Here is a 25,607-nt window from a genome sequence, read left to right on the forward strand (position 1 = left end):
GACTTATAAGTAAAATTTTACTTAATTACTGATTGAAGAAATCACAGTCTAGGTATTAATTTCTGGACATTAATTATAATACAGCAGCATATCTTGTTTAAGTATGACTGTAAATGATTGAAAATGAGAAATTCACAGGATATAAATTGAAAAAATTGAAAATTGCCACCAGTATAAGGTTTCTCACAAACAAATAATAATAAAAATAAAAATGTCCTTTCGTACTGCACCAAATATTTAACTGTCAAAAAGGACACCCTAACTCTAGCAAAGGTGAGGAGAAATTTTAGGTCAGTATTGAAGCAATTTCTGTGTAAATGTCACAGTTTTTGCACTCTAAGAATTTGACGTTTGTTTTGGCAGATAAATCGAACACTGTTTAAATAAAGCAAATGCAGTATATGATGGAAATGTTTTGATAGATTTTATGAAAATAACTCCCTGAACATACAAGTAAACATTTTCTGCATTCCTAAACCTTAACTTATTCGAGTACTGTTGTACTTTTTCCTCTGACATATCTTAATGTAAGTGCTCGGGGGAATTTAAGTGTTAATATAAACAGAGGTCAAAAAGAAAAGTTAAAAAGAGAGCAGAGAGAGAGGTCAGCAAAGTGTACTGCAACAGAAATAATGGTAACTACGTCTTCAAATGCCACTTGCCAGCATGTTTCTAGACAGTTTACACAAGCTGATAAACTGCAAAACACTTTCACAGAAATATATATATATATATATTTTATTAGAATCTTTTTAACCTGAAGGCAAACATTTTCAAAATTGTTTCCAATATCCTTTAGTTTGTAGGCAAATTGTTTTGTCTTTTACACAAAAGTGTAATCATCCCGTGAAAACTTGTGTGTTCATATATTTGTGTGTTAAACACTTACAGGCTGTATTTAACTGATGTTCTGTGCTTTAAAGCTGCAGAGGTGGCTGCAGTAAGAAGTGGCCTAAATGACCATGTAGAGTGCATACCCGGCAGGACTTGTGTGTGAGGAGTGTGTGTGCATGTGTGCAGTTTGAATGGTGCCAGAGGTCAGAGCAAAATCCAGTTAAACAAGCAGCTTCTTGCTGGAGATTACCTCCCTCCTTCCTACTGTGTATCCTTATTCCCTCCCCTTTACTGTTCATTAGTGAGAGTGACCAGCTGTAACAAGTGATGATACACTAAATGACATTTCAGGGGCTCTCACACACTTTCCGTGTTTCATTAGTAGGTAGTGCTTTGGGTCTTTAGTCGGGTGTGAGGAGAATACGGTTGCATATCTAGTGTGGTTGCATTAAAAGTGACTTGTCACTGTAGGCTTATATCCATCACCTCCATAGAGGATTCAGGAATAATGGGTGTCCCCAGCAGCCCAAATGTGTAGTAATAGCAAAGAAACTGGTCATCCAGTTGTAGATCTGTGGATGGTGAGAACCATAGATCTCATGCTATTTGTGTTGTTGCTTGTACAGTACAAATAAATTACTGGTTCAGAATTTACCATGTTTGCATTTGGTTGTGTGCTTATGCGTGAGTGTGTGGTTCCTTCTGTCCGCAGCTATTATCACAAGCTACTGGACCAATCAGCCACATATTTTGTGTGCACATATATGACAGTATGCTGAAAGTCCTCTGGTGGTTTCAGTGGTTCACAGTTGATGATAAACCTGTTTTGTGGACTGTTTTATGTACTGCTGAGACCTGACTCCTCTTAACCTGCCAATAGGGGGTGCAAGTTTTCCGGAAATCGGCTCACTGTCTGTTGCAGGTCACATTTTGGCCTTTGTTGTAGCTCAAAACTGACATCCATAGAAAACTTTGGTCTTGAGCATCTGCAAATCAATTCCATACCTGGTATGTTATGATTCAGAGGCATGTTTCAAGATGAATTTGTCTCCGCCATCTGTGGGGGAGCCCCAAGGGTTTTTCCACCATGCACTGCAATACGCCTGCAACCTTGTTTTGTTCCGTTCGCTCCCCAGCATCTTAATCACACTGGGAGCGTTTCATAAGCAGATTGAATTGCCTGCCAGATTATGAGATTTTTTTTTGAAATCATCAATCAATTTTTCTTGATATTTGTGCTTCTGCCTTTACAGAGTAAGCAGATAACCGGTTTCTTTTTTTGTCTGTTGTAGTTATGTTTATTGTTATTTCCTACTTTGTTGCACTGTTTAGTTTTTAAAAACACATTCAATCTTTCATCAGTCATAATGTATCTATACTTCACATACAGTGCCTGTTGCATGAAAACTCACCTGCTCTCTGCAGCTGGTTGTGGCTTTGTCAAAAATAATATTGTCTGTATTTTTATTTGCTTCTTAACCATGCTGCTGTGCATCTGCCGAAATTACAAGACTTTTGGCTGCTCAAGTCGAGCGGCCGCCTGGGGGAGATCTGCATTTCACCGAGTGCACTTTAAGAATTGTAAATGATACGTTAAAACAAGCAAGCATCGTAAAGATTTGCGCACAGTGCCGGGATAAGCTAACTGTCGGTGTGTTCTGAATAGCATACTAATTGCTTTACTTTCGGTGGGTACTACTGCTCCCCTTATATAATATGTAGTGCTGCACGCAGTATGCACAAAATCGGGACGTACTACTTTTTCATAACACTGCGCTCTTAACGTTGACCCTCTTGCTCATATATCCATTACCATGGAGATAACAGAAAACACCGTTTGTGGAGCTTATCAGAGACAGAGTTCAACATAAAGCGCTCAGCTGTTGTTACTTTGCATTGCATGCAGCGTAACCATAAGCTATAGACCTAACTGCATACATTGTGGATTCAAACATTTTACATTACTAGAATTAGTTAAGATATGCATTTCTCTGTCTATGATTGTTTTGTTATTTTTGTTCTCTTATTTTTGTAAATTTTTCTTCACATAAACAATTAATATATAATACAATGATATTAGCCTACTACTCGACTCCTTGTCATCAGTGTCTTTAATGCGCTGTCATCCGTCACTGCAGCTGTCATCTGTTTGCGGCTCAGTCAATGTAACGAATGTAGATTGTGGGTAAGAATAGTCAGAAAAGCATGCTGGCTTGCATACTGCCATATCCAACCAGATGTAGTAGAACATCCTGGTATTTTCTGGCATACTGCATTTGACATATTATATATTGGGACATACTAAATCTTTTTACGGCATACTATATAGTATGGTAGTATGGTTATTAAAACGTGCAATTTGTCTCAGTAAACAGTTAAAGTAACTGAGCATGAAGCAGTTTCTTTTGTCTTTTTCAGACATGAACATGCATGAAACGACTTTATTTACTCTGTTATGCAATACATCTCTGTCTCTTTCCCTGAGTTTTTCCTTTATTTTTGTATTACTATGTTTATTTTTCTCAACAGCTTGCTGACACTGTTGGCTATTAATGTGACACCGGGTCACTAAAAAATACAGACTACTGTATATGAAATATGTTTTTATTATGCAGTGTTGTCATGGCTGCTATATTTCTTTTACAAGTAATTCTTTCTGCAAGGCGCTGTGGGTTAGTGTTGCTGTTTTTTTTTTTGTTTGTTTTTTTATTTCTCCCTGGTGGTTTTGTATTTCTGTTTCCCTCTCCCTCTATTCACAAGCAAATTCTGAGTACATCCGTCAATTAATTCTCAACTGCATTATTCATTGTCAGGATGAGAAAATAGCTTGCTGAATGGTTTCCCATCATTGAAGTTTCCAAACGTGTTTTCTTGTTAGGATTCAATCATTGGATCAGAATATCTAAGAATATTTGTGAAAAAATACTTTGTTGTTTCAGATTTTTTTCCTCCACCTTTTCCATACCCCTGCTCTCTTTCAAACCAGTATTCTCACTCTCTCTTAGCCCATATTATGTATGTATACTTTCCTGAGATGTTTAATCTAAATTCAAATGTCTCAAACAATTCACAGTGCAGGGTGAGAATGCTGCCACATTGTCAAATGCAAATCTCTCTTGTCAGTGGATGAATCGCACGCAGCAGCCTAAATAGGCTGTCTCCGCTTACTCTGCAACTTCTACAACAGAGATCTTGTTTAAATATTTTGTATGTGACATTCAGAGCAGAATTGTAGCAGCAAATTGCCATTTGCTTTGTAAAGATATAGGCAAATGGAGAAATGGCATCCAGAGCAGAGAATGAATTCACACTACCTCTGTGTGTTGTAATTCGAGCTTCTCTGTGATTTGTAATCACCTTCATGTTAGTGCATGTGTGTATCTCACTGGTTCACTGATTGCCGTTGCTTTGCTTTGTACTCATACAGGGGTTACCACTGGTATTGGGAGGGCATTGTAGTAGTGTAGCAGCCACAATCAGTTCCCCCCTTCTTAACAGCATTAGCTCTGTCAGCATTGTTGCTGTTGTTTAGCGCTGTTTATGAGTTAACACTGTTAGCTGCTAGCCTCGCTCAACCACCTCATTTTGAGAACCTTGTCCAGAGAACTGAACTGAATTTCTCAGAGTCCCTCTGAAGCTATGAGTCAGTGAATAATATTTTTATTTCAGATAAAACACTGTAATGGAAAATTATGATGAGAATTATATGTATCTAGGGAAAAAGTGTGTGTGTGTGTGTGGGGGGGCGGGTAGAAGTTGTTAGGTCTAGCCAATTTGTATTTAAACTGAATCTGCAGTAGTCATTCTCATTGTAGCTTGCAGATGAAGATACCCAGTGCAATAACTGTGTGCATTGCACTGGTACTGTAGGTAATGTAGCATGGCTGTAATCTGCACTGGTGTAGTTTCACACATCAGTAATTTGAATAATGTATCAGAGTAGCACTATGTTGCAGTGATGTATTGCTCACTGTTTTATGTGGCTGTGAATTTGCTGATTGTCTTTGGGGCCTGCATATTTTAATGAGTCATATCTTTTAAAGATTTTTGACATGCTGTGTGCAGTTTTACTGTAAATTCTCAACCATTTTCTAACATAACATGTATTGCCAAGACACCTTATTAAATACAGCATTAGAACCTTGTTGACCCCACATTAGAATTGGGGAAAGGACTATAAATCAGCTTGTCTGCCTATCAATCTGTCCCATACAAAGTTGACATTCAAGTAATCAAATTTTAAGACACCTGTAGGGAATGATGCATGTCATTATTCATTTAGATTTATTGGTCAAAAGGGGTATTGCAATGTTTGTTTGATTGTGTATGTGTCATGCTCAATATATTGGACGCTGCTGATGTTGCATATCTCACAAGACATTTGACCCCATATAAATTTGATTTCGACCACATAAAGTGAAATCATTAAACAAAGGTTAAGCATGACAGTGTATGTATTATTGTCATTACAGTTCAGTACTCTCCATACATGTTAGACACCAGTGAATGGGAACTCCTTACTGCTTTTCTTAAGTATAAAAATGTTTACCTTTTACTTAATGAGAGCTGACGGGTTTAATCTAGGTTTGGGCTGATGTGAAAATTTTCAACCAAGTTTGACATTAAGCCCAGTTTACTTAATTTTACCAGGTGTCCCACATGCATAAAAAGTAGGTTTTGCATAAAAAATTAATCAGTTCAACTTCATATTTCTGGCAGTTCTATTCAACTACGGCACTTTCAAAGCCAGCAATAGCAATAAATAGATAGAGTATGATGCAAGTGCGCCTCACAACAGCGCTTGCAGACGGTTAGGAGAGCTCTTTTGTGGGCTTCAAGTCCAAAATGTTTTCGTATTGGCAAAATTTTGGTCTTTTTAAGAGACTAATTTAGCCATTTCTCCTCTCATCTCCTCAAAAAGTAAACAAATACTGTGTGTCATTCTCCCCCCTCTGCTTAAATTTGATGTCTGTCATTTTGCTGACACCGGTGTTTGGCAGTAAAACACACAACCTGTCGGATACCAGTTGCTGCATTAGTAAGTTTACAAACATGATAATATGTCACTCATGCTGCCATACTGCTATACCAATGCTGTTGTTATGTAAGCACTGTGACATAGGATACTTTTAAAATCGCCAGAACGTGACAAATGCCGGTTTAGCTGGTTTGCATAAATCAAACCGATTCAAGCTCATCCGCGGGAGTGAACCACCAAAACTGCAAACCAACTCTAGTTTAACCATTTTTCCATTGTGGGACACTTGTCACTTGCTTAATCATTTCAAAGGCTTACAGGTGGCAGAAAGATTTTACTAATGTGCAGACAGTCTCTGACTGTAAGGTTATACTGGCTCAGGCACAAAGACAGACAGCAAGCAGTGGTCAATACGTAATACTGTGGGCATTGTAGACAGGCATTGATGGAGCTTTTGAACTTGTCTTCTTCATGCGCTCAGATAATCTGTCTCCAGCTTTTTCCCACTCAAGGTCAAAGACAATCTGTAAAGGAGAGCATTACTTGTCTGTCAGCACTCTTCTCTTCTCCTCTCTAATATCCTTCTTCCTCTTCCTCTCTGTCTCTGCTGTCCTGTCCTACAGTGGAGAGAGCTGGCAATCATTCAGTGTAACTACTTGGCTCTGATTAATTGGCTGTTTAAATGAAAAAAAACATGGTCCTTGAAAAGTTCCCCTCACTTTAAAACAACTAATTTTAGCTGGAGTTTGAAGTGTGAAAGTGCATTGCTGTTTATTCGTGGGCAGTGAGCACAGTGAGTTCTTCGATTAATTGTATTGGACAGTAAGGTTCTGGCATTTTGAAAGTGTTGCACTCTGTCTGCACAGAACACACTCTTTCAAACTGTCTTGCTTTCAACTGTAAGCAGCATTAGGACACTCTGGAGGGGAGTTATAAAATGCTGTTCCCAATTTAAACAAACCCCAACTTCTCTAGTGGGAGGTAAATAAGGATTTCTTTCTAAAATGCATTCTGGATAATATTTAAAAGACGTTACCTCATAAAGAGGCATGTGTTTACCTTAAGTGAATGTCTAACATTGGCCTGGCTTCCAGCTTAGGTGGAAAAAGACTGTTGTTTTAACAGATGACAAATGTGTGTATCAGTAGCTTAAACTATCAAACAAGTGGACTCAAGTTTTTGCATTTAGTAGTCTCAAAGTAGTAAAAGGTCCAAGTATCTTTGACTATCTTTGGGTTGAAAAACCTTCTTCAGCTCCGTCAGCTGCTGCTGCAGCACAGCCAGGATATAACACCGGCACAGTATTCATCAGCATCCACTCACAGCAGCAGTGTTAAGGTCATCCAAATTATGTTGCAAGTCCTGTCAGTTGAAAATAACAATCTAATGTTCATCAAAAAAAAAAAAAATAATAAAGTTTTTGGTGAGAAACTTGAAAATTACAGTTGTTTGTTGTTTGGGTGAGACATTTGCTTTCCCAGCAATATAAAATGGATAGGAGAGATGGAATTAAAACCTGTTACATGCCCTATCATGAGCTCTAATCATCTTATAATACATCATTAAAACTACTGATGCCAAGATTAAAAGAAGTCGAGAAGTAAATATTAAATTAAAAAAAGGCACCTTGTCATTTTACCTAATAACAGAAAAGTATCGATAGTTGATAAAGACTTGGATCATTAAGGAGCCTCAATAATGGTGTCAATATCAATAAAAATCAACGATCCCCATCCCTAATGATGATGGTGTTAAATGAAATGTCAAGGGATCACCAAAGTAATTACAGTTCATCACAAGGGGTCACTAAATGTTTTTACCAAGCATTTGACAATCTGTCCACATGCTATTGAGTCATTACACTTAAACCTCAAATGTCCACCTCATTGTGGTGCTAGAGAAAAAGTCAGGGGATTGTCAAAGTCTGTAGGATTCATCTTCTTGACACCATGGGCATGCAGACAAAATATCATACCAATCCATCCTAAAGTTAAGATATTTCAGTTGAGGACCAAAGTAGTGTGCTACCGTTGCTATCCTTAGTGACACGCTGCTAGCGTTACTAAAAATGGCAATTAAATGAACCTCACTGGTTGTAAGAACTATGGCTCAGTGTTCTAGTGACCAGCTCACTAACACATTTGACTAAAATTCAGACCGAATGTGGTGGTCTACAGTAGATTTTACAGTAGATATTCAGACTCTGTATGAAAGACTAATATTTAAATTTAACAAAAATGGAAGATTTCAGTGTTCTCTGTAGCAAATTGTGTTTTCTCTTTTTATAGAAAAGGAGAAAAGGAGGTCACAGTGCACATTTGGTTGCATGGAGAAGATGGAAGTTATTTAGGGCAGATGGCTATACTGTAGGTATAGGGACTGAACGCTGGTTTGCAGATGAAGGACAATATAGCACTAACTAAAGAGTGAGAGACAAGCTGATGAAGCTACTGTAAATTTTCCAGTGCTTTAATGTGTGTAGTTTCCCATTTTTCAACAAAGACAGTTTTTTGGCTTTATTTTGCAAAGTTACATTTACCTTGCACTTGGTTTATTTTTCCTATGTCTTCTCATATTTGTTTTATGGATCTTTCTTGCACCCGCCTAAACTGACAGCTCTTTACAGCAATATTGACTGTCACAGAGTCCATTTATTTCCCCTCCTCCCACCGGCTCAGAAAACCTGCCATTGCTGACAACAACAAAACAGAACCATGTTGTATAATGTACCAATACCTTTTAGCTGACAACTGGAAGTGAATTGAGTGCTGTGTTTTTTGCAGACTGAGACCACCTTTAAGTCATAATAATCCTTGCTTAGCAAACATACTTGTGAGAGTGTTAAAATCCTTATCTGACAATGTGTTTTAATATTAATTTAACAGGGAAATTATGCAATTACGCCTTATAAGGAAAATTATGTACAAAAGAATTGCAACAAAAGAGGATTTCTAACATAATAGAAGTCATCCTGTCTTGCTGAGAAGTCTATTGTATTCAAGTGAGAATGAACTTTATTAAATCACAATTGGCTGTATCTATTCATACACATGCTCCAGTCTTTTTATAAACTCTGTGGCATTGTCCAGTTTACAGACATGCAAGACTGATGAATCCTCTGCCACAGCTTAATCCTCACACCTCACCTCAACCAAGCATTAATTTCCCCTGGAAATGGGGGAATAAGAACTGAATATGTGGCTATTTAGGAGGGAGTGTATGTGTCGAGAGGGAGAGAAAGAGAGGAGATAAATGAAAAAAGAAAAAAAAAAAGGAGAGGAAGCCAGAGTAGATTAATGGCTTTGGACACCCAGCTTTTCTCGTCTGTACCTCACTGAATCCCCAACCAGCTGAACAGATTTCAGGAGCAAGCAGCTTTGTTAGACTATCAGTTCAACAATGTCTGTGTGTGTGTGTGTGTGTGTGGTTGGGGGGGGTGTTATGAGTTAGTTCTGCTGCCAGGGGTCACCCAATCAGGAACAAAGACCCCCATCAGCAAGGTGATGGGTTTCCCCTGCAGGAATTAGCGGGCTTTAATTAGACTCTCATCTAAATCTACTGTACATGTAGGGATGGTTTGTAATTTTTACAATCTTGTGGATCTCCATGAAGCTCTGTGTTAAACTGAGAAAATGAATTATATCGGATCCAAATAGAGAAAGCAGAGAAATATGAGGTTTAATTTTGATGCTATGTGTAAGCGGAGAGCTAGCTAATTTAATCACAGCTTCCATGTGCAACCAAGACTTAACTGTGCTCTAGAAAGTCGACCAATGACATGGGGAGGAGGAAGTAAAAGCTCTATTTGACCTGGATGTCTCAACTGTGAGTCTTAGTCCTCCATCCACACATACAATTACCTCTCACCAGACTCTTTACAACCCCCTTAAACCCCTCTGTTTGTGCTTGTTGTTAGGTGTTAAGCATGGACCATGTGGTTATTCATTAATATTTCAGCACCGCCACAAGTGCTGAGACCACCAGCCTCTCTGCATAGTTTCTGCACTGCCATTCAGCTTGTGAACACTTTGTTCAGATTTAAGAGACATAGTGACGAGATAAAACAAGGCACCCTCAGTGAATTCACTGAAGTAAGAATTTGGTCATTAATTGGGTGATGGTTGAGTTTTGGCTTTCAGTGATACTCAGAAAATCAACCAGTACTCCTATATCTTGTGTTCTTAAATGTCCAGAGCAAATAGTGAAACGTTTTCTTTAAATTTAATGTTATGAATGTGAAGCACCTCAGAATATAATGCATTTAATATCATGCATTTAGTGTTTAAAGTGATTTTATTTTAATATATGAGGTGTTACAGTGAGATTAAATCAGTAGTTAAGATACATAAAGTAGTCATATTTGTATCTCACCCAGATATATTTGACATATTGCATAAAATAATGGTAGTAAATTCATATGAAAGGCCAGTTGAAACCTGTCATTTTTTCCCAGGTATTATCCTCTAATACCCCAAGTGCATAAAAGCATGTTGTCTTGTCATATCAAAGTACTTAACATGCTGTCTACATGTCTGTGCTTGAATACTGTTTGAGAGTAAAAACTCTTAAATCCCTGTTTATAATTTGAGCAGCACCCCGCTGCATTAATTGGCATGTTTTTCTCAAAAGAATCCCGACTACTGTGACCACCTATTGCTTTTTAAAAAACGTTTTTGTCCAAACCAATTGTTTTTTTTTTTTTTTATACAGACATGTTGACATGAATATCTTTACTGATTAATGTCTAATTAAGTGTAATTAATGAATTCATGAAAGGGGATTTTGCTGCTGCTAAGGCCAGTTTGAAGAAAAGAAATTCGCATTGAACAACCAGACACACATGGAATGAGTGACTTTATGACAATGGTCCCAAATAGGACTCGAACCAGGGATGGTAAGCTATGTGGCAAAAAAAAAATCACAACCACATGAACAAATTCGAACTTCATCTTTCTGACAAAACTCTATATTGACACCAAGGAGAACAGCATCAGTGGAAAAGGTGAAGTGACTGTTTGCGGCTGTTTTATGTACTACCTGGATTCTGTCATTATCTGTCATTGTGTAATGTCCCCTTCCTCTCCGCCTACCCTTGCCTCTGGGTTTGGTATGCAGGAAGCTTAGCTGAAGAGAATTTGACTGAGTTCACCCCAACTGTCGGACGATGTCTCTCTGCTCTGTGTGTGTAGGAGCGTGTGCGTAGATGTTTGAGTTCTTGTGCGGCTGTCAGGCTTGTGTGCGTGTGTGTGTCTCTGTGTGTGTTTTTCCATTAGTCTTATGGCTTGTGGCTGTCCTTGGGGAGTTAGATGAAGCTCTCCATCACTCTTGGAACAAGGACTGAGAGAAGAGAAAAGGGACATAGCACTGCAGAGAGAGGTATATGAGAGGAAAATGGGAAGGGATGATGAGCCCTCATCGTAGTGTATTGCCTGCTGTGCTGGTTGTGATTGTATGAGTCACAGTGTGATTGCCCACGTATGAAATACACAATTTTTTGTTTCTCTTTTCAAAACGGTGACAAGACAGGCGTATCCCAAGGATTACTGAGTGGGATGGAGCTATCAATATTTACCAACAAATTCAGCATACTTCAGCATCTTAATCAGGAGTACACTTTAAACAATTAGTCAGCTTTTAAGGTAATTGATTTTTAGCATGATTACTCCATATCTTTATCTTCTTGAACATACAGATATATTTTCTTTATTCATTTTACATGATGGTAAACTCAATACCTTTGTGTGTCGTGACTTTTGGTAGGACAAAACAATTTGAAAACACTACCTCTGACTCTGAGATATTGTAATGGACATTTTCATTATTTATTTATGTAGATATTATGAAAATTAGTTTCAGCCCTAACCTGGAAAAGCATTGGTGGTATTAAGGTCGGGTATGATGGTGTTAAATATGGCCTTTATTCAACAACTAATCTGAATTTAGTACTTTATCTTTTTATGTTTCATCAATAATTTGTATATATCTATGTATATAATATAGTGTGTGTGTTTGTGAGCATGTGTGGAGTATTCACATATAGACATATGTGTATACCATATAGTGTAGTATATAGCTCAGGAAAAGGTAAGTGGCTTTGGTGTTTTTGTAGCACAAATCAAACTAATGCCATCATTCAGGTTGGAGAAGGGCAGGTAAAACAAATGACTGGATTACAGTAAGTAGTTTGCATCTTAATTTTTAGGTAGTGAGATATCTTGGTGATGAAAATAATATGGATCGGCTTTGTGTTTTGGGGGATTGTACTTTGGAACTAAGTCAGCTTTTCTAGTATACAGTATAAATGGTTCTTGATGGCTATTTTAACATTTAAATAAATTGTTTTCCTTTATCCAAAATTCCCATTCAACAGCTTTGAGGTTGCCATTTAGTGTGTTAATAAGGGCAGCAGTATCCTCAGTTTGATTGTATGGGAGATATCTTGTATGAACTTTAACAGTATCCAGGTTTCTGATTATCTGTGTGCAGTTGTGTCTTGTTTTCTCATCGTCTCTGCCACTATGTTCTGTACCAGTGAAGAATATTTAGAAACCAGAATAAGATGCCTGTCACAATGTTCTGATTTCTGTTAAAGTACTATTACCTTATTTTCTTAAATATTTTTCCATTTAAGGGGCTGGCTTTACAAAATGCAGCTACATTTATTTGTCCAGATAATCTGATATTGCAAATTGCAGCTTGCTTGTTGCACATTTGGTAAAAGAGGCACCAGACTCTTAGCACACTGTTGTATATTTGGCAATGGGCTTTCATTCTTCATAACTGTCAGATTATTGCTTCAAGGAAGTACAGACATGCAGTGTGTGAGTGATATATTAGATAAGAGGGAGTGTGTGTGATTGTGACCTCTCATAGAGAAAGGTTAGAGACCTTTGGGAGTCATCTCATCAACAGCACGCTGTAGTGCACGCCCGCAGACAGACACAGTGTGTGGTTATATTTTACTACAGCACTCAGGAGATGGTCCAAGGCTTCCGCAATTAATAAGGCTAATGGTTATTGGCTGGTGGCTAGTGACCAGGATATGGGATGTCTGATTGACCCGAGGTAAACATGGCACTTTATGGGTTAACAGATCCCTTCTGGGAGGACATTGAGCTTTTATTGGAAGGAGGGAAGAAGCCATTTATAGAGAGAAGGACAAAGAGGATGAGGAGCCCAATACTAATGTGTCTAATAGGGATCTTGAGTGACTGTCATTTAATTAAGATGGATGGCATACATTTTTCTTAAGTTAAATACGTGTGTGTGTGTGTGTGTGTGTGTGTGTGTGTGTGTGTGTGTGTGTGTGTGTGTGTTGTTTCAGAGCGAAGGCGTGTCTGAAGCCTCCATTTAAAATTGGCCTACCTGCAGGATTTCGGGTGGGGAGAAGCTGACTTTCATATTAATGGGACAAGTGCCATAGTTCATATCCATTAAAAAAACATTTGGGGCATTGTGCTTTTTTGGCAGGAACGCTTACAGCAGTTTCTCTCTGAACATACTCTTTTCTTTTTATTTAAAGCTAGAATTACAATGACAAGGACAATTTTACACGTGATGTCAAAAAGGAAATCCAAATGAGATGAATGTCACGATGTGTTATGACTCATGGGGGTGGAGCCGCATGGTGATTTTGTACGGGTGGTCTTGGCTTTGCAGGACAGGTGCCCCCAGCTCTGGCTTCCTGTGATGTTATTGTCCTCTTGTGCTCTTTCTCCCAGGTTTTGGTGCACTGCAGCCCTGAATTCTCCCAGACGTGCTGCATTGATATTCAGGGCCTGTTTCTGATCCCCATCACTGCTTTCTCTCGCTCTCTCTCTTTCTCTTTCTCTTTCTCTCTCTCTTTCTCCCTCTCTCTCTCTCTCTCTCCCTCTCCCTCCCCCTCTCCCCCTCTCTCTCTCTCTATCCCTGGCCCATCAAAGATAAATGGTCTTAACTTGTTTAAAACTTTCATTTTCCACACATCACCATAGGCTTTATTTCAGACATTATATATAGACTAATATACTCAAAGTTAGTACAAAGTTATCCAGTCACCTCAATCACATAAAGGTCTATTTCAGGTCTGACAAACACCGACACTGGGTTGCACCAGCTATTTTAAAGGTTGCACTGGTTGAAATAACTCCAGTAGGCAGGTGTTTATTATACCAAAATTATACCAATGTGTGATTCTTGCCTCATATAATGTAAATAAAAAAACTTGAAATTGAATAGGGTGTCTGTTAACATGCAACATAAAGTGCATACGTATAAAATACATACAGTGTAGGTATCTGGGTAATTGGATATTGCACATCAAGCAAATATATAGGGTTAAATGACTTTCTGATTAACAGCTACTAATTTATAACACTTTGTAGTGTTTGCCTGAGTTTACCTTCCTTTTTGTTCGGTGATTAACGTTAGCTATTTTTTAGCTTTAAGACTGAAAAAACGCTTTTCACTGATTGGCCACAAAAACTAAAAAAAGAAAACATTTAGGGTGGCAATATTTTGGTTAGTATAGACTTTACAACAGTGAAGCTAAGATGAATTGTATGTCTCTGTGTTGTAACCAAATATCGACACAGCTTTATGATCAAACTAATGACTTGAGACATATCGTTTAGTGTGGACTTTGCACCCTAATGTAGGAGACCTTATGTTTGGCTAGTGCAACAGGCTGCTGTACTTCTATTCTGTTCCACTGGTCTTTATCTGCATTACTGCAGCTAATGTGGCGACTCTCTCCTGGTGATGCTGAAGTCAAGGTGCTGCTTTGATGGTTTATCTCCTTTGTCTCCATCCTCCCTAAATTGATCGTGATTTGAATTTCTATCATCTGATTAGATCAAAAAAAGTGCGGAGTGTCCTCTGTTAGACCCACTCAACCACGCATTACAGAATATATACAGTATCTTAATGCAGACATCTAAAAAAAACAACATCAACAGCAGGCAAGATCATTTCGATTTACAACTCTCGTAAGCTGGCTGAAGTTTGAGTTTCTTTAAACTGATCCTCTGCAGTAAAAGTTCAGTGCAAGACATGGTGTCTCAGATTAGTCAAAGCCACAGTTGGATGTTTGCAGTAGCTGAGGCTTGTTAAGCAAGCAAAGCCTGATAGCTTGGCATTAATCATGACAGAATCCGGTCTTTCTTGTAACAGCCACACAGTAGCCCCTTTTTCTCTTTGATGCAAACTTTGTGCTGAACACTTCACTTTGTGACTCAAAACTTGTCAGATAACTGAGGATGCGCTCCTTCTTAAACTGAACAATTGTGCAGCAGTAGTGCTACTGTACAGCGTGCAGAAACTGAGGCCTCTACAATACTGTAGTAATGTCAGCACATGCTGTGTATTGTATCAGCTGTCCCAGCCCAGCCTTGAAGTGCACAGCTCAGCTCTCTTTAACCTGTATTCATCCTAGTGGTAATAACCTAAAGTGTGGGGAATGCTGCAGGTGATGCTGGTGCTGTCCAACATCTGATGTTTACATAATACACCTGTGACACAATAAGGGGGAGAGAGAGTGGGGAAAGACAAAAAATAGACACTGATAAAATAGAGAGAAAAAAACCTAAGACAAATAATAGAGAGAGACAGAGAGAACGGGGTAGCAGTCACAGTAAGGCTCTCTCTCCCCTTCTCCTCCCCTTCTCTCCCTGCAAGCTGTGACAGGATGAGATGTGGGATAGTGACGTGACGGCAACATGACACAAAGCTGTTATCCTCTCCTGTCGAGGCTGGCTTGCTGGATAGCCAGATGACTGGCTGGGGCAGAACAGGTGCGCTTTTGTGTCTACGTGTGTGGATGAGCCAGGCACACATGCACAGCCTCAAAAAGCATTATGTCCTGCAGCCACCGTGTCCACTGGGGCGAGCTGTATGCAAGTTTGCATGTGCTGTATGGGTATCCCGAGCTGCAGAAGAATGAGCCTGACAACTATCCATGTCCTTGAAAGTTACCCTCTCCTCCTCCTCTTCCCTCTTCTCTCTCTGTTTTTTGCTCATGCACTCTTTAACTCAACATCTTTCACTCTTTTCTTCCTTAACCATCTCCCCAGTTTTCTTCCATTACTCTTGATTGACCTCTCTTTCTATCCCTTCTCTTGTTCCTTTTACCTTTCTTTCTACATTGCATCATCTGGCTATTCTTTCTATCTCCCTCTTGCCTTCGCCTCCTTTTTTCTCTGTCTCTCTTCCTTCTCAGGTCATTTCTGAAATTAGGTTGCGTGCATGTCTACAGTGGACCTCCTGCTCTGCTCCGAGGGCAAAATGTCACCGTGTGGGAGTGAGAGAGAGCCACAGAGAAGGAGAGATGTAGAGAATATCTCTTGTATCTGTTGCCTGCCCTTTTCTTTCTTTTGTGCTGCCAACCTTTCATCTCTCCCTATCCTCATCAACGCATCCATTTACCTTTCCATCTTGATTCTTCTATCCAGTCAGGAAAAAGCTTTGTCAAGTGAAGAGCAGCCTCTCTGCTATGCAGCACTGTTCTCTCTCACACACACACACACACACACACACACACACACACACACACACGTCCACCCCTGCCGCCTGTCGACATGGTACAGGCTGTGCATTGAGACAGCCCCAGCTGAGGCAGTAGCAGTGAGTGTGCAGCTTAGCGAGTCTCCACACACACACGCACACCTACACTCACTCACACACACATACACACACACATACTGCACACCGCTGTGGTGGTTAGTCCGCTGCTGCATGTGCCGGTGCAATATCGTTTTTAGGTGGGAGGATTTTCACGTCACAGCGATGGTAGTGATAACCTTGCTGCCATGTAAGTATACGTTGCTCTTGTGTGAAATTGGAATGAATGAACAGCTTATCGGTGTCTGCTGGTTTTGTTAGTTGCTTTTTGATTCTGTTGGCGTGAAGCATCTGCATGTTGGAAGGCTGATGTGTGAGTATTAATCTGTACACATCGTTCCATGTGTATCTGTGGTTTGTGGGTGTGTAGAACATGGAATAACATCGTTGCTCTGTATCAGTGGGAAAGGTAGCTACAAAGCAGGTGATCTGTTAGAGAGAGAGAGGAGAGGTGACGATGATCTGCGTTAGAAATATTTCTGCTGCAGAATTCATGTTTGGAGAGCTGTTTGTTCTGCGTGCGTCTTTTATGTATACTCTTGATATATATACATAAATCTGTATCCACATGCACCATCTTTCATGCATATTGTGTAGATCTATTCTTAACATCAAATGCAGATTTTTGGAGAAGTTAAATCCTTTTGTCTTGTAATTTCACCAGATGAAGATGTTATTGGACACCTCCTCACTCAGTCAGGCCATCTGTTGGCTGCATGCAGTCTGCAGTCTCTCTCTTCTCTGTCACACTTACTGACTGGTTCTGTCATAGCAGCAGGCTCCGCTGCCGTAACTCATCATGTGTGTTTGCCTGCTAGCTGTCTTCACTGCATTAGCTAACTGATTTGGCAAGGTGACTGAATTAATTGGGAACATTATCACCTCTCCTCCTTGATCTGTTGGCTGTCTGTTTTTCTGGGCGGCTGGCTTCGTGGCTGATTACAGTCAATGACCAATGAGTTTGTAATCTCACTGACTGGTAAGTTGAATGTTTTCTTGCTTGTCTGATCAACTGACTGATCATCACACTAGCTGACAGACAGGGTCACTGGCTTGTTGTTTGGTTGGCTGACTTGTCAGTCAGTTCAGCGAACAGCCAGTTAGTCAGTGTGTGCACCAAAAAAAGAAAACCATACAGAGAAATGTCAGTACAGCTAGGCAGTCAGTCCAATAACCAGTCAGCCATTTACCTAGCCAACAAGTCATTCAGTCACTCATGCATTTATTCAGCCAGCAAGTCATTTAGTCAGTGAGCCACAATGTTAGATAGGCTGTCATAGGAAATAGATTGTGCCTCTGTTGGGGCTGGAATGACTGTGTGACCTCAACCATCAGCTCCACTGCACCAATACAGCCAAGAAAGTGTCAGTCCTCTTTCTGTCCCTTTCTGCTTCACACTGTCTTACTCCATCTCTTTATTTCCCACTGGCCACATAAAACAATAAGATGTGAATAAACAAATACACATAAATGTGCACACATACTGAAAACTGATGAAAGGAAAATCATTTTGGGGGAAAAATGCAAATGCTGTCGTCTTGTGCTCGGAAACGTAATGCCCTTGAAGACACAATTTTAGATATTTAAACACTGACGTTATAGGATAGAAGCAGCTCAGCAGGCATGCAGTGACATTTTCTGCAACTCTTTTTTAACCTAAGGGTAGGTACATATAGGATAAAAAGATGTAAAGTAAAAACACCATGTGAACTTTAACCACTCCTTCACTTGCTGTTTGGAAATGCCAAGATTCCCTTTTCCATGTGAATGCATACATAAAAATGTATGTATGTAATTATAGTATTTCTTTATGCTCCTGAAATTCATCATGATACTTTAAATGTGATTAAACAATCAAAATGAACATGTGTACAAGAAAGACAAGACTAGAAAGAAAATCCATACCTTGCTGCGCTCTGTCATATCTCCTATAGTCAAGAGAGAATCTGTTAGCGACGCAGTGCATTAGATTTTTGCTGTGTCATCATCACCTCTGTGTAGCATAGCGACAAACACTGTGCTAAAGCAGACTTGACAGTAGTTTTAAAAAAAATCTTGAATATTAGACTTGAGCCAAAGACAGGTACAGTAAGTATTAATTTATTCTTGTATTGTTAGTAATTATAAATGACAGGAACTGATGGTCACATTATGAATAGATTATTTTTATTTTGTAAGCTTGTCTTCCAGTGGAAGAGTTCTTAGAAAGAGAGGGAAGAAAAGGAGAGGTGAGGAGGGTGAGTATAGGTAGCAGCTCAGAGGAAGAAGGCTGTCAGGCTGTTTGAAGATAGTTTAAATTCAGTTCTTACTCCCAATTCAGATGCAGTTAGGTGGACCTGAATTCTCTATTAAAAAAAAAAAAAAAAAAAAAACGGTCTAAAGATAGGATTATATGCTGGACAGATAGCTCTTTAAGGAGAATATGGGATTTGGGACTATATATGTAAAATTTACTAGACTCAAAACATGTCATGGGCTGACTGATATCATCCTTGAGATGTTTTATTTCTGCTTTCCATATTGTCAGAGATGTTCAATCTAGGTTAAATATTACATACTAGATAAGTTGAAAGACAGGATTTAAGATGCTGCAGGCAGTCACTTGACATTGACACCCACTTGTTTTGAGTGTCATGTCACATTGCTAAGTCCAGCCATAAGCAATTGTGATTCTCTAATTAATCTTATCCAGATGAGAAGACTTTGAGTTCCAGTCACTTTATGTGAGAATCCGACAGCATGGAGTGTGTTTGTGCACATAAACGCACGTGTGTGCACGGGTGTTTGTGGCAAGAGTCAACAGTGATGTGAGACAGTGATTAATAGCTTTTATCTAGATCTATTCCTGACCTGTCAGTCATTATATTCTTGGTGTGTTGGTTGAGTGAGGACTTGTTTCACACACTGTCCATATGCTCGAGTTGTTTCACATTTAAACTATACAATATGAAGATAAATGTGTTTACGTTGAGTTGATTCTAAGCCTCTGCTTCTTTCTTGCTATCATGAGTATGATTAGATCCCCCAACCTGACATTGCCAGATCGAATTGGTAATATAAATTAATCTGGAACCTCCGAGTTAATTTACCCTTTCCGAGGGGTGTTATCAATAGGTTATCAACATGTGCTTAGTGAGCAGTGACTAGGTCAGACTGGTGTAGATGGCCAATCGCAGCAAAGTAGTACCAGCCAATCACCGCACTTAGGGTGGAACTTGGCTCAAAGGTGTGAAAAAGATCATGCTTGGTTTATGTAAAAATGTAAACAGCTTATAGCATGCAGAGATGAGCTGGTGTATCAGACTATTGGTTGGTATATGAAACTTTTGCAGAATCCTGCAGTAATTATGGCTAACAGATCTTTCTTCTCAAGCAAAGCTTTAATTGCTGTTTATTGTTCTGCTTTCAGTGAAAATATGCCGTCCAGTTTGTCCCGTTCTGTCGCGATAGCTACTTGCAGCCATCTTTTTTGTTTTCAAAAACAGCACTCCTCTTTCTGTTCTTTATCTCAGATACGCCCTATAATAGATAAGACGATTGTGATTGGCTCAGCAGATCTCAAGTTGCTGGAAATCTGTCCAAAGCAGAGGAGGACCAGAGGTATTTGCCTGAGCAAATAAAACATGAGCTCACAAATTCGTCTAGTTCCCAGGCAGGAAAAGTCAAACCATGTGTGATTAACCTCGCTAAGCACTTTTATTGAGCAGGCGCAAAACAATTGGAGAAAAGGATGGAGTGCTATTTCTGGATGCATGTAGGCATGTTAAATCATTTTGTATCTTTAAATAAACTCACTTGCTCAGAAGTCTCTGGAGCGTCACAGCTAAGTTTGTGTTTATGCAGATCCGATGGCATAGTGCTATCTTAATACTTGCTTTCATCATAAATGTGCACTTGCGGTTCATTCAGGTTTTAAATTTGTCTTCAAAGAACATTTTTTGTGACTTTATTGGTGGATGCACAAACATAACTATCACTTTTAATCTGCATTTTTCATCTTTAAACATATAAATATACATGAAAAACGCATTGTAATGAGATTAACAGGGTGTTGGAGTTAAGGACGAGCATGCATGTCTGTTTGCACGTTATTTGTTTTGGTATGACCACTGGGGGCACCAAAGTCAGTAATTTTTAAATCCTACAATCAGTTTGCACTTCAGTATCTAAACTATATGTTTTTACATGTAATATGTTGCAGTTTTTTGCGTATGTCTTGTTATAAGCTTGTCGTTTTACTCTCTCCACTTACTTTGCTGCTTAAATGATCACATAAAGGAGGAGGGAGCAAAAGTAAAGTGGTAAATAGAAGTGATGATATCAGCTTGTATCATGACATCACCAGCTGGCACTCTGATGATGCACTTATGACACGTTATAGTCACGTGTGTATTGCCATAATTCACGGATATAGTACACCATGCAATCATTCTGTAAAATGGCAGCTCAGAAACACAACTTTCTAGCTGGTATTTTTTCTTGTAAGGTTTTTGTCAGAATTCACTATATCCAGAAGAGTAATCGAGATTTCTTGGGATGTGACTAAAGAACTGCCTTAAATATCGCTAGTGTTTCTAAAATTGCTGATAAAAATGTATAGAAATTCTTAGATTAACCAGCTATGCTACAACATGGGCTGATTATATGCCCGTGATGATATATAGAATAAAAAACACTGTATTGAGTTAAGTCATATCATCAAGCTTAAGACTATTTTCTTATCTGTGTGTTATGCGCAACAAAGCTAGATTTAAAAGACTATTGTTACTCATTCATTCTTCTTTTTTTCCTCCTCTCCTCTCCCCCTCTCCTTCTGTCTTTAGTCCCCATCTAGCACACTTAGCCTGTATGTGTTGAATTTAATTAGACCAATAACTCCCTCATGATTTCTACAGGCTCATCTGGAGCAAGGAGAGGGCCGCAGCAGCCTTTTTTTCTTTCTGTCTTCCACTGACCTTGCAGCAAGAAGTTAATGTGTGTGTGTGTTTGTGTGCGTGCATGCGTGTGTGTGGGAGTGCATAAGAATGTGCATACAGCATGTATATGTGTATTGGAATGCATGAGGTATGTGATTTAGCTCAGTAAATACTTTTATATAATTGCATGCGTGTATGTAGAGCTAAAATGCATGATATAATTTCTAACCTTTATCTGTATCGCCGCCCCCCTAAGACAACCAAGTCAAGTTTGAAGTCTTTCAGTCCTCAGAACTTGTGATCTTGATGATACTTAATTTGCACATACAAAGTGTGTGTCATATTGTAATATGCTTATTCAGTTCTCTGTTGAGACATCACGAAAATAACAGAATGTATCTGCTGCTAATTCAGGATAAAAATTGGATAGATGTGTTTCTTGACTGAAACGGCTACCGGTGACTATTTTGCAAGCCTTCTCTTTTTATCTATTAACATAGACGTGCTCTACTGCGCACACACTGCAGCCAATATTACACCATTTCAGTTCCTTCTTATCTCCTTGTAGACAGATGAATTCAAAGCTAGTAAAACAGTCTTAACATTATTAACAAAACTCTCTCTATTTCTAGTCTACCTTTCTGGGCCTAATGCCTGCTGGCCTATTTTTCAGTGAAACCTGGAGCACCAGTATCTGTCCTTTTCTTCCTGTGCCTAAACCAGTGGTTGTTCTCCCACAACAGTGGCACAAATGCATAATCAGTGCCAGATGCTTTGCTAGCTACTGTTGTAGAGGTAATAGTCCTGCATGGTCTGTGGCACCATCAGACAGATTGTTTACAGATACCAATTCCCAACATGCACATGTAAACCCCCACCCACCGTAGGATGCTAACGCAGAAAGACTCCGGCATTGTACGGTATAATGAACCACCGGCGGGCAAATAGGCAGGCAGGCAAAGCAGAAGTTCAAAGAGAGAACAGGCAGACAGGCTGGGCAGTTTATTTAAATGCAATAGATTGAAGTGGGAGAAATAAAGAAATGTAGTAGTTGTAGAAAGAGATTAAGAAATGAACAGAAACCAACAGATCAATGCGCAAAAATGTAACAAAAGCATCCAGAAAGAATTATTTTAAAAATGTGTTTCTGATTTAGTGGCCGTCCCTCTGGAATGACTGATGTTACAACACAAAGCAGATAGTGTAAATGTTATCTGATTTTAGGTTTAGCTACATTGTGATTATTATGACTGATGTTCAGGATCAGACAGCGCCTGCATTGGTTTGGAATAAAGACACAAATTAACTTGTAATTCTGAGGATTAAAGGCTTTATTCACATGCTTTCCGGTCCATCTGAGGCCATCCAACATTTATTTTTTAGAACTTTTACAGAACAATACAGTACTGTTACAACTATAATTATACGAAGGATATCCTTTTTTAAAACAAGACCGACTGACAACAGTCGAGGAGCTTTAAATGTCATAAAGAGGAAGACAAAAAGCATAGAAAGATGTTCACCTCCATGTGTGTGTTATATGTTGTAGTTACACCACACAAGTTTCTTTTGATGAGATTTAGGAAATAATAAATGTTAAAACTCAAGAAGTGTAATTGCTGTCGTCACCCTGTCATCATACGTGTGCTCCCCAAATTAAATTTATCCTCAATTGTATGCTGTCACTGTACTTATTTAACAGGTGAAAAAAAATTGTCATTGCCAGTCAAAAAGTGTAATTTTAAGTGTGTGATCCAGTTTATTCATTCACTTTTATTTGGTTGGTCTATACCTTACATTTTTTTTAGCCTCAAGGTACCGATGTGGTTTCACATTAAAAATAGATAAACTGTGTCAATCTATTATTCTACTTTAAATGATGTAGTAGTTGAGCGCCATTCTGTTTACCTTGGATGCCGTTTGACCATGCGTGCCCATTTAGTTACACAGGAAAGACTTCTGTAAGAAGCTGTATCATGCTTTTTGATCTCCGGGTGTTTTCCGGACACAGATTAAGCAGCTTGTCATGCTGAAAAGCAACAGAGTGCTTCCATTAAAAAAGGCTTACAAATCTAGGAACAGATGAATAACCTGAGGTCAGGATCCCAGCCCACAGGGAAACAAATGAAAGGAGACGGGGGTCAAACTCATTTGGTTTCTAACAACTGGGTTTTGTTTTTGTTGACACAGATAATTGCTCCTCCTAATTACTGTACTTATAGGTGGGACCATCATAAGCAATCCTGTTATACCTATTTGTGTAATGAATGCTCATCATCATCTTTGTAATAAATTATCATCATCCACTTGGCATCAAAGTCATTTTTGAATGTGACCGAAAAACAAGTTTTTTGCATGTATGTAAAATGTGCAGGCTGGAGCATGCTCTCAGTGCTCTCATCTATGTGCATATTTCCTCTACTGAGGAACACATACTGTAAATGACCTCAAGTGAAATACCATTTTTTCAGCTGCACAAAACATCATATATGACAGAGGTAACACGATTGAAACAAAATTAACTTTGCTTAACAGAAACCACTTTTCACATTAACCTGTTTGTACATGCTATAGGCCTATACCAGGCTTTAGTGACACTCATAGTGAAGAAATGCAGAGTGTATTTGTCTTTGTACATGCTCATGGAAGTATTCATAGTGTTAGATCATGTAATTAATATAATGTTAAACATTTAATGGTATTTTTTAAGGTTCCTACATAATTGGGCTCCTCAGGTGCCCAGCGAGGCTCAGAAACACGTGAAGCATCAAACAGGAACTTTAAGGTGATCTGGTTGAGATCATTTTGAACTCCAACTGAATATGTCTTTAAAGACACATCAGTCATGGAAAAATGATCTGGTGCTTCTCTCTATCAGAGTTAGGGTCTTGAACTGTTCTGTCTGTAATTTTGTGCCTCAACATGATGCCTCCATGCTGGCGATAGCCTTGGCTGGAGGCATTATGTTTTCAGGCTATCCGTCCCTCCTCTGTATTCATGTTATCGCAGTACGTAGTACGCCTTAAGGGAATTATTTCAAATTGGCAAAAACGTCCACTTGGACTCCAAGATGAACTGACTATTTTTTGGGTGGTCATAGGTCAAGGCAACTGTGGTATAGTTTAGTTGGGTTGTGAGTTTTGAGTTAATGTATGCATGTATTGTTGACTTTGTGTCTGGGGCTGTCTCTTGTGTGTGTGTGAGGAAGGGCATTGCAAATAAGCTAAGGCAATCAATGCCGGTTGGGTGTGTTATTGTTTTATGCTGCATCCTTGTCCCTCAACAATTAAATAAATAAAATAAATACATAACAAATAACCACAAACCAGAATTTGCAAGGCTAAATCGACAGTCTCTGCCTCATTACACACAAGCTTTGAGCATTCAACCTCAAAAGTGGTGATGACTCAGTATGTTTTGCAGGACCAATGTGGTTAGAAACCCTCTTAAGCAAGTGTCACTTTGAGTGCAGTTACAGTTTTGTGAGCCATATTACATGTGGACGACTGCACCATGTGTCATACTGTGTGTGGATAAGTAATTTCCCCAAGAGCACATGTGTCATCCACTTGTTTGATGCATTATTCTGTGAATCTGGTGGTGAAGCAGATTAAAACAGACTCATTCTAGGTTTGACTATGATGAAGTGGGCGCAGTTATGATACAGATGCTGGTGGGAACATGGGGCACACAAGGTGTGGACATTGTAGTCATTACAACAGGAAAAGATGGACACTACTACGTTGTCCAGTGTTCTTAGTGTGCTTAGTCTACCGGGCAATGTGTTCATTGCCTTTTTTTGGGAATGCACATAAAGGCTGTTTAATATGATAACAATACACAGCAGGCATGTGTGAGGCAGTTTAATTAAACCTTCATCTAAGAAACAAGATTTAGAGTCAACAGCCCTCTGAGGCAGCACTGTACTAAGGTGCAGTAGTGCTTTTAGATAAACACTAATGCCTGCATGCTAGCATGCTTAGCGTTTACTATTTACCATTTTTAACATTTTCTAATTAATACTGATCATAAAGTACATTTGTGGTGGATGGAAATGTCTTTGCTTTTACAGATATTTGGTCATAAACCAAATTGAAATTTAATGTCAGTAGTCATTAGAATTCATACTTTGGGCATTATTAATCATTGAGACAAATTTTAGGTTGATCATTCAATTTGTTGTTAAGGTTTTTCTGTCTAGACTTAAGTAGTGGACTGAAAAAAATGCCATTGCAATCCCTTTAAGCATGCTGCTAATGTGGCTATAAAAACATACAGTAGCT

General features: G+C 39.0%; 1 protein-coding gene across 11 annotated transcripts in view; it reads left to right on the top strand.

Moving 5' to 3' along the window:
• The window catches only part of atp2b2 (ATPase plasma membrane Ca2+ transporting 2), a 160,550-nt gene that overhangs the window by 30,336 nt on the left and 104,607 nt on the right, over positions 1–25,607 (top strand). For 5 of the 11 annotated variants that reach the window (XM_042506210.2, XM_042506252.2, XM_042506270.2 and 2 more), the window contains exon 1: positions 16,392–16,598. The exons of 4 other annotated variants lie outside the window; for them this stretch is intronic. The gene's annotated coding sequence lies outside the window, so the exon portion shown is untranslated. Of the gene's footprint in view, positions 1–16,390; positions 16,599–25,607 lie in introns of those variants that run through there. 2 more of the 11 variants (XM_088089316.1, XM_042506261.2) reach the window with 1 other exon arrangement.

The sequence above is a fragment of the Plectropomus leopardus genome, chromosome 2 (assembly GCF_026936395.1).
Source record: "Plectropomus leopardus strain MGB_pleo_1.0 chromosome 2, ASM2693639v1, whole genome shotgun sequence".
NCBI lineage: Eukaryota > Metazoa > Chordata > Actinopteri > Perciformes > Serranidae > Plectropomus > Plectropomus leopardus.